The sequence below is a fragment of the Lathyrus oleraceus genome, chromosome 6, assembly GCF_024323335.1.
Source record: "Lathyrus oleraceus cultivar Zhongwan6 chromosome 6, CAAS_Psat_ZW6_1.0, whole genome shotgun sequence".
Taxonomy (NCBI): Eukaryota; Viridiplantae; Streptophyta; class Magnoliopsida; order Fabales; family Fabaceae; genus Lathyrus; species Lathyrus oleraceus.
The window spans coordinates 468,416,870-468,427,799 of NC_066584.1; positions in this window are offsets into that span (position 1 = coordinate 468,416,870).

Genomic DNA, 10,930 nt, shown 5'->3' on the forward strand with positions numbered 1-10,930 from the left:
ATCCTAAGGCGGATAATGGTCTCGATAATCGGACAAGATACTCAACGGGTTTGCCCTTTCGGGTGTGCCGTTGTAGCTCTCACAAGATCGTCTAAACCAAAGATCCGGGAAAGAACGGTCACCGAAGTCAACAGCTCTAAAGAGGTAACTCGACCAAAGTGGAATACTCCACAATGGAAGAGCTCTCTCAGAAGAACCTCGTCCGGCTTGTGGTATGTCACGTCGCAACAACATGCCCAACCAACATGTGAGGAACGTGAGACCACACTAATCCTAGGTGTATACTCGGGCCTGGGTTTTAGCCCCACTCAGAACACCCACCCCAAATCAGAGGAACCAACCTGTACAGAATCAGCACAATGATAATATGATGCATGCAAACATATATGCAAATAATCACAGTGTGATAATCATAAATGCAATAAATAAAGCAGCACAGGCAACCAAAACTATCCTAGAGAGCGTTAGGAGTGACTCGCTTAGGGAAGATGGACCAGCAAGAGGTCAACTTCTATGTCCCCAGCAGAGTCGCCAGTTGTCGCATACGCGAAAAACAACCGGCGGGAAAAAACAAACAAACAGAGCCGCCACCGTGCGTTATTTATCCCAAAGGAGGGAAAGGAAACGCTCGAAGTAAACCTGGAAAGGAAATGGTCTTACGACCGAAGATTGCAAGGATCGGGAGTCGGTTACGCAAGGGGAAGGTATTAGCACCCCCTCACGTCCGTCGTACTCGACGGGATCCACGCTCAGAAGAAAAGAATAAGGTTGCTGAAAACTGCTCAAAAGAATGCACACACACTGGAATAAGCACACATGCGAAGGAAGACGGAGGAAGGTGACTCGGCAGGACGTCGCATCCTGGGCCTACGTAGTTTGTCAGAAACAAACATCAGAGTCGACGTAGTTCGGGGAAATGGTAACGGGCTCGCTAGGATATCGCATCCTATGCCTACGTATCTCATCTGGAATGAGAATCAGAGCTACCGTAGTTTGGCTAATGCACGCCGAAACAAAACACTGAAAAAGAGACGCTGAGACATCAAGAGAAACACACAAATGGAAATAGACTGCCAATGGCTGGTCTTACGTCCGACTCCAAACAACAAACACACACAAGGAAACCGAATGCCAATCGCTGGACTTACATCAGACTCCGGAAAAACAAACACACACAGGAAACCGACTGCTAATCCCTGGACTTACGTCAGACTCCAAACAAGCAAACGCTAACCGGACGCTGAGTCGTCGAAAGCGACAAAGAAGTTGGACAAACAAACTAACAGGGAGTCTGGAACTCGAGCCTGCTAACTGTCAAGCAAACACACACAAAAGAAAAAGGGTTGAAAAAGAAAAGGGTTGAACACACAGACTAGAAGGGAGTCGGGAACTCGGACCTAATAGCTGTCAAGCAAAACACACGCAAAAAAGGAAAAGGGTGCCCGGAGAGATCTCACACGATCTCCTGCCTACGTACCTCATCTGGTATGAGGATCAGGGCGACGTAGTTCCCCTTAACAGGGGAGAAACTTTCTCCTAAACCAGAGACCGGGAAATAACAACTAAAAGGGAGACTGACTCGAGCCTAAAAGTTGTCATGCAATCCACAATAGTCCTAGGTTGAGGTATCTGAACAGATCCTAACTCGCACAGGCAGCAAGTTGAAACAGCAGATAAATAGCGAATAAGCAATCACAAGAGCAAACACACACACTATATGCAAACAAGTGGCTCATACAAGGCTAGGCTTTAGTCAAGGGGTCAAATCAACCTCGATAAACAAGCCAACTGGAAAGGGGTGTTATTTGCTCTTAACCCTAACATTGAGAGTTAGGGTGAAGCAGATGAAATGGGAAGTGAGGGTAAGGCCTCACAGCTCTTATCCCTGGCCTGGGAGAGCTTCAGACAATGAAAGTGTGGGAGTCCAGAATGTGGGACTCTATTCCACATGACTGACACAACAAGATTTTGGGTTTTTATTCAAAGTGCATCAACACATGGTGTGAGCAAGATGAAAGACACAACTGAATAGCAGGGGATGGATTGCACATCCCTTTTATCTGCCAATGCCTCTTCACTTAGGAGGTCTTTGAATGTACAAGGCACAAAAGTAAACAACCACAAACATTGCCTCTTAAGGAGGGCTTCAGACAGGTGCCTGCCAAAGTAACATGGCAGGTCTTCCAGACTACATGGAGATCAAGGAAGTTACCTAAGTGGTATGCCAACCACAAGCAAAGCAAAGCAAAGTTCAAATGAACTTAAAGCAACTTAGGTACCTCTTGAAGAGCAGCTTCTTGAAATGCACGATCCAAAGCTTAGAATGATCCAAATCCAATCCAGAATACTTGCAATGAAGTTTGGTGAAGGAATTGAAGCTTGAAACCGTGTAGATCTAGCTTATCAATCAACTTCCATTCTTGAGTTCTTGAGCTTGCTATGCACAAATTCTAACCAAAATCAATGATCCAAAGCTTGATTCTCCATCTACTACACTCAATGATTCAGAATATCAAAGAAAAATGCAAGGTTATATGAAGAAATTGCAAGTTTTGGTTGAGAGAAAATTTTTGATGTGAGATGAAAACTAGATCTAAAATGGTGAATCGTCCCAAATTCTGTTACAATTATCTATATATATGATGTGCTAATCCACTCTTAATCAAAATTAAGCAAAGTTAAGTTGAAATTAAGTGAAAACAAGGTGTATGGAAAAAATTGAAAATTTGCATGGTGCATGTAGTAAATGGACGTGAACAGTGCCATGTGCTTGATCAAAGTTACTCAAAATCATTTTTTAAACACATTGACAATGGCAAAAAGTTCTCATGATGCACCAATTTTAAATTTATGATTTTCCCTCCAAAATCTTCATGAATAAGCAAATGATCATATGTTCAAATTTCATGCAATGTGATGGATGTTTTGGAAACTACATGTCATGAGAAGCAAAATGCAAAAAGAACCACCAAATTTGGAGTTATGAATCAAAAGTTATGCCCTTTTGAAGTTCCATGCACACTTGGCAATGATTGGATCATATCTCCTCAACCATTCATCAGATGCTCATGATCTTGGACCTTTTGGAAATGGGAGAGAGAGATCTTCAACTTTAATGTTGGGCAAAAATTCATTTGAAGCTTATTTGATGATGCAAGATCAAGTTGGATTTGAACCAAAAACCTTCCATTTTTGGAAACTTCCAATTACAGGTCACTTTCCATTTTTGGAAACTTTTGATCTGACCTTAAATTCTTCAAGATATGCATTTGACATGATTAATAAGCCTCTTTTGAACATGAATGAGATGTTGAAACTCATTTCTCCACCTCCTAGCCCTTAGTTGACTTTCTGTTGACTTTCTGGTTGACAGATGACTTGACCATGCTCTGATCAGCCTGAGCCTCAACCACTTGAGGAATTGGCTCCAAAATGAACCCCTAGCTCTTGTAAGCTCCACATAATAACCATATGATCTCCATCCAAGCAAATAACCTCATCTCCTTGAAAAACCCTGACTGGTAGAATGCAACTGATTAGGGTTGACCAGAGGTCAAAACCCTAATCCCAAAGAATCTGAGCATAAACAATGATCCTTTGAGGATGACATAACCATGATGATGGTGATATATCCTTGCCAACAAGACAATACTCAACCTCTGAAGGACCAAGAAAACCCTAATTGAAACACAAACCCTCAGATGGTTGGTGATCAATCCAGTAAGACCCTCAGGCTTGAATCTCTTAACCTCTCTATCTTCTGAGAAAGACCTTAGAGGATGACTTGATTATTATTCACATGATATGAAAAGATTAATGCCTAATGTCCTAAAACATGAAATGCAATATGCTAAGCTAGTCCCAAGAAGAGGAGGGCAAATTTTGAGGTGTTACACTTGTCCAGTTCAATATTGGGCCCATAGACATTTATCCAGTTATGCAGGATGGACAAATTCCATCTAGGTCACTCATGTCCCTCAGCATGCTTCGTGGAGTACCCATCAACTTTCTTTATGGTTATCCAGTTACGGACAACGTTTGATCAGCAATAAAGCACTCGACTCTACATCTAGGGTCCATAATGGTTTCAGGTCGAAGGGTGGTATACACCATTATCACCATGAGAATAACTTATGACACTTTGCATAACATTCTATATAGTATTCTCATAGCGGGTCAATCCAGTATAAATATTACTCTTAATATTCATACCTATGTTTAAGACTTGATAACTCCTTATCCATGATCCATGAGATGTGATCATCAGTCTATATACATAATAGTCTTTATGCTTTAATGTTATCCCACTTCACAATAAAGCTCGACTACGGATACTTTAAGAATAGTATCCTTATGTTTAATGTGATCTCATGATCAAGTCACACTTGATACATTAAACGGACTAGCTATTCTAGGGACTCTATTAAACAACCGTAATAAAGAAAAAGCCTTTTATTATTAATAAATAATTCAATACAAGTACCAAAAGTATTGACCTCTAGGGCTTACACCAACAAAAGATTCTCAAGATGGGAGAGTCTTTAGCGACCAAGAAGAAGCCATTGCCTTTGACCTCGTCTTAAACACCTTCTAGCAAGTTATCTATCTCAGAAGCTCCTCATCCCTCTAGTTCTAGGCAAATTTCCTCATCACTCCCTCTACCACCCCCACACTCTCAACAACTATTACAACATCCCCCACTCCACCTACCACACACACTACAACTTCCAAAGCAAAATCCAAATCTCAACAACCAACACCTCACTCCATTCCTCATATGAACAAACACCTTCTATACCAATCCTTTCTGAATCAAACCAATTCAAACCCCCAACCTTTGACCCTATACCTATTAGAACCATCATATCTTTATCTCCCTTACCTCTATTCAACCTTCAAACAACATCCATCCCCACTTTGAAGCCATCATGTTCAACGAAACCCTATCATCATCCCTCTCTTCCAACCCCAACTCCCCTCCTTATTATTACCTCACCTCTAACTCTTAACACTCTAGTTCAAATAACCCTGACCCAACCTCCCCAAACCATGAAGAACTTCAGGCCACAACTGACTCTGAAAAGACTCCCTCTATACCTGAACCCTCTATACCAGAACCCTCTGAACCAATTCCAGAACCCTCTCCTGAAACCTCTGAACCCAAACTCATGCTACCCACCTTTGATGAGGTACTAGCCAAATTATTAGAGAGTTCAGCTTCCAGATTCAAGAAGCTCTCTGACGAATCCAGTGCTAGTGACAATCCTTCTGAAGTAAGTACTAACTGGAACAGATTCATCAGATGGATGGCTTATGAAATCTTCAAGCTGAAGGGCTTATGTGAGCAAGTCATAAATGACTTCATTAGAGAAGCTGAGGAGAGGCTAGAGGCTCGTCTGGAAAAGGAAGCAGCTGAGAAGGCGGAAAAGGAAGCTGCTGACAAAGCAGCTACTGAAGCTACTTCCAGGGAGGCTGCTGAGAAAGTTGTAAGAACAAGATTCTGTGTCTACAAGTCATCTCTAGGTTTTTGATGATAACAAAGGATGAAACAAATTGGTACCCTTTTATCTAAGTATGCAGGACTCTAACCGAAAAAGGATTAGATAGACAAACATTTGACAATCACGCAAGTCCAAAATTACAACTTAGAATATATTCAAGCAGAGGTTCTGAACCTGAAGAAAAGAAAGCACACAGAGTCTGACGAAGAGAAGACTCAGACACTCTGAATTTGAACAGTTGTATCCAACAGATCTGATGATTTCACCTCTGAAGAAATCATTATCAGAAAGATATCAAGAACTTCTGAAGTCAATCTGCTTTCAGCAACTATCTGAAGATATACACGCTGAACAAGAACATTTGAGCTCCGCGTACTCTAATTCAAGGACAATCACAAAGACTTAGCCACAGAGCTTTCTGTTTTTGGTATGAATCTATTTTTGGAAAAAGATTTAGCACGCTCCAAAATTGCTATGGAAAGGACAAAGAGATTAATGACATTAAAAGTCCATCATTGCCAAGATATCCATGAATGCCTCAACTAACGATCTCTTTATCAAATCTCTATATAAAGGCTGGATCATCTTCATACAACACAATGAAGCATACACGAGAATAATGCAAAAAAAAATCATCATCTCTTGTATTCTTGTTCATTTTTGTTCACACGAGTTGTTGCTCTAAGTGTGAAATATCTCAATTCTTATATTGTGTAACTACTGCTTACCTAGAAGCACTAAGCACATCATTGTATTTTCAATACTTTCTGAATATTCCTCAAGTGACTTGTAAACTCTATAAACTTGAGAGGGCTAAGAGATCTTTATCATATTAGATGCTCTGTGTTGTAATCTTTCAAGATTAGTGGATTAAGTCCTTGTTAAAGGCGAAATCACCTTGGTCGGGTGGACTGGAGTAACTTTGGTTTCAAGCGAACCAGGATAAACTTTTGTGTTGATAGCCTTATTTTTTTTGTATGTTTTATTTTCAAAAAGTTTTTATTATCTGTGGAAACAATTCAAACCCCCTTTCTTATTTTTCTCTACCTTCAAAAGTAGCTGCAGAAGCTGCAACCAGAGAGAAAGCTGAAGCAGAAGCAACAATGGCCGCTGAAGCTGCTTAGAAAGCCGCTGAAGATGCTGAGAAGACCATTGAGGTTGCTATGACTCAAGGAGAGTCATCAACAATTGACCTTGCTCCTCTAATCATCAAGACTCTGGAAGAGTTGTAGAAGGAACAACAACTGGTCAGAGCCAAACTCGACAAACAAGATCGAGTCAACTCCAACATTCAGAGTCTGTTAGCTGAGCTACTTCAGAGGATGCCTCCTTCAGACACTCTAGGATTTCTGTGTATTCTTTTCTAAGTGTTTTTGCCTCTAAGGCTTTCTCTTTTGTTTCTTTCTGTACTATGTAAAGTTTTTCTTCTTATCAATGAAATTTTGACTTTTTGATTCTTTAAAAAGGGAGAGAATTAAAAAATAGAAGTCTTTTGATGAATTACTTTATCTAAATCTCAAAAATGCACGGCTTACGTTCTGACATAAAACTATTGTATAGTCTAAGTCATTTTTTAGGATCTATCTGAACCAAGGGAAACTAAATCATTATATGAGAAACTACTAAATCAAGTCAAGAAACCTAAGAAAATATGGTAAGAAATTCTCTACCCCAGAAACCAATGTTTTAAAAACCGGACCGGAGATTGAACCGGTGAAACTTGCGATTTAAGGTTCAATTGGTTCAACCGGTTAAACCTACGGTCGGACCGTTTATTAAATAAACTAATAATATAGAATTAAATTTCATAAATATGTCACACATAATCATATGTTCACAATTTAATAAAATAATTATTTCAAAAATTTATTACAAATTTAATACAAAATATCGATAATACATATAATAACATAACATAGTTCTACACTTCATTTCAACATTCATTTAAGAATAATTGGACCAAATTAAAGAATTACAATAAAATAAGTTAAATTAATTCAAACCAAAATTAAAGTAATAGAATATAATAACTAAAATAATGTTCAAATAATTAATAATATCTAAATTAAATAAGATAAAATATCAAGAATAAATAATATAATACAATATAATTTATTTAAAAAAACGAATTTGAGTTGAACTACGACAAATAAATCTTAATTGACAATAAAAAACAATATTGACTTGAACAATAATCAATATTGAGTTGGATATCGTGACTATGTTTGAAAGGGACAATGTGATGATGATGAAGTATGGTTGAAAGGAAAACTCTAATTGAATAACAAAACTTAGAAGTTCGTATGGTTATAAAAATAATACATTTTTTTTGTGATTGAGAATGTAAGTTAAATTTTGATATTGACATTTTTTTTAATTAAAAAAATGGTCAATTTGATGCATTTTTTTGAACCGACGATTTTTTAAAACCGGCTCCGGTTCTTTGGTTCAAATGGTTTTGGATGGTTCAACCCGGTTTTTCCGGTTTTACCCCGTTTTTGACCCACTAGAGATTTTGAAAGATTGACCCAACCAGATTCATCTCCGGTTCCCGATCCAACCTATTGAACCGGGCGGTTCGGTCTAGTTTTTAAAACATTGCCAAAAACCCATATCTAATACTAAAATTTTTAAGTATCAGACTTAGGGGGAGATTGCTAATCTTAGGGGGAGTCACTTCTCTATCTGACTCTGATCATTTTTAACTTAGTATATCTGAAAGTACTTATTGTTTCATCAAAATTCTAAGTTTTGTCATCATCAAAAAGGGGGAGATTGTTAGAACAAGATTTTGATTCTGCAATATCTCTCTAAGTTTTGATGATAACAAAAAATGAAACAATTTGGTACCCTAACAGTTTTTCTTAAGTGTGCAGGATTCTAAGTTAAAATGACTCTGATAATTCACCCTTTGATAATCAAGAAACAAATATCTGGCATCTGAATTAGCCTAGAAATGCTGACCCAACACAAGAGAATCAGATCTGACTTTGAATAGAATATATATGAGGAGCAATCACCTGAAGAATCTGACTCTGAAGTTCAAGCTCTAATTCTGAAGACTCTGCAAGAGATATCCGAAGACTCTGCAAGAGTTATCTTAAGACTCTGATCATGCTCACTCTGACACATACTCAAAAACACGCCATCAGATATCACCTGATCAGAAACTTAAGTTGGAAACATTCATATTGTAGAACAATTATTTTTAAGGAAACTATAGATTATACTCCAAGACTTTTATGGAAAGGACAATAAATTTACTACCTTTAACTTCCACAGTTGGCACGAAATCTCTATTGATTTCACTGCAACAGTATCATCGCAAGTACTATATAAAGACCTCCTTACAACTTATTGATATACAACTTTGATACAACAACATTCTCATACTCTAAATATTCGTCACCATTATTGTTGTAAGAAATAGCCTCCATACAAGAGTTGTTGCTCAATATTGTGTGGTTGTCTTTCATTGTTCTTAAAGTGTGTTTATACTGCTTATCTAGAAGCATCTAGCCAAACACTTGTAATTCTTGAAATTGTTTGAGATTCCTCAAGTGACTTGTTTAGGTCTGTAGACTTGAGAGGGCTAAGAGGTTATTGAACTCTTAGACGAATTTTGTAATCTGTTGAGATTATTGGATTAATTCCTTATTAAAGGAGAAATCACCTTGGTCAGGTGGACTGGAGTGACTTTGATATTCAAGCGAACCAGGATAAACCTTTTGTGTTGTTATTACTTATTCTGTGTGTGCTATTGCAAAAAAAAATTAATTCCTGTGAAAACAATTCAACCCCCTTTCTTGTTTTTCTCTACCTTCATAATTCTCCTATCTCCATAGTATTGATGATAATTCTTTTTCCATCTGTGAGAGCTAGTGGCATACTTGTTGATCCTTATCCAAGTTGGAGTCCTTCTCATGATGATGCAAAGTTTGGTATTCTCCTTAAAATGACAAAATGTCTTCTCATTAAAAAATGAATCAAAACAAACTCTTTTGTTATTTTTACCATGAACTATGAGGTTTTGATCCTCCATTGCACTTTGTTGGTACGTAGGCATGAGACTTCAAAAATCTTGGCAAACACAAAAATCATAAAAAATATTTCTTTTCCTATCTCTCCAATATTTTACAAACAACACCCTTTTAAAACCCAAATGTACATATTTTTAAAGAGTTTCCCATGGAGTACCATGGATGTGTAAGGTGCTAATTCCTTCCCTTTGTATAACTAACCCCTAGACCCTAATCTCTTTTATTTAGTCTTACTTTGGGAGTTAAGTTAACTGATAGCCTAATATCAAATTTTTTATTACTACAGAAAAGTGGCGACTCTGCTGGGGAGTAGTCCCTAGTGGGTTAAGCCCATCTTTGTTTTTGTGCATATATTATGTTTGTCGTTGTTTGTTATTGATTATTCTGTCTGGTGCCTGGTGATCTCTGTGTGGTGAGATAAGTCCTATACCCGAACTTTAGAGCTATTATGATAGGATGGTGGTATAGTCATGTTTGGCTTACGTGGAGTTAGTCCTTAATAAGCTGACTTGAGATCCCCCACTTAATGGAGGCCCCTTTGGGATTATTGATGTTACACGAGTAGTCGTAGTTGGCATTACTTTTTCTGACCTGGGAGCCCGAGAATCTGAGGACCTTAGAACCTTTAACCCATATTGTCCTTTTAGGATGTAGTGTAGTGGCTATTCAGGTGTAGACTTGAAGTTGTTATTACACGATACTACACTCAGACGAGTTTCTCTTGAGAATATTATTGGTTGGCGAGTAGTCACTTAAGTCAGTAATATCCAAAAGATGGAATCATGACTCTGGAAACTGTGTATAACATTGTTCTAAAGGTGATTATACCCTTAGTACATACATTGTGGGCTGGTTCTTACCCTTGGCTCCATGCTCGTGACTCTGAACCTTTGGTCCTTGTTTGTGTGCTTTGTGTGACATTGTTTATGGTTATTGCATCATGCACTCATGGAATTCATAAGAATTTTTCTCAATTTTCAAGGAACTTAGACTCTTTTTATAAACATCACAGATATCTTGATCATGGATATTGGAAGGAGAAATACTCGGAAATACAGTTTCAGATGTCCCGATCTTATGGAATTAAGGAAGCTAGGATCTTTTGTGGATAATCCTAAGAGTTTTAGAGACCTTTTTGGGAGACTTTTATTTGTTCTATCCACTAATATTGAGGATGGTATTTGTAGCGGTAAATTCATGACCATCAAACTTTGGATAAGTTTAACATCAATTAAACCAGAGTCGCCACCGCGCTTTTATTGTTTCCAAAGGAAAAGGGAAAAGTACGAACAAAACCCAAATATAAGAAGTTTTCAAATCAAAACTAATAAAATGCCAGATATTACAGGTAAGGGGTTTGGTTACACAGAGGGAAGGTGTTAGCACCCA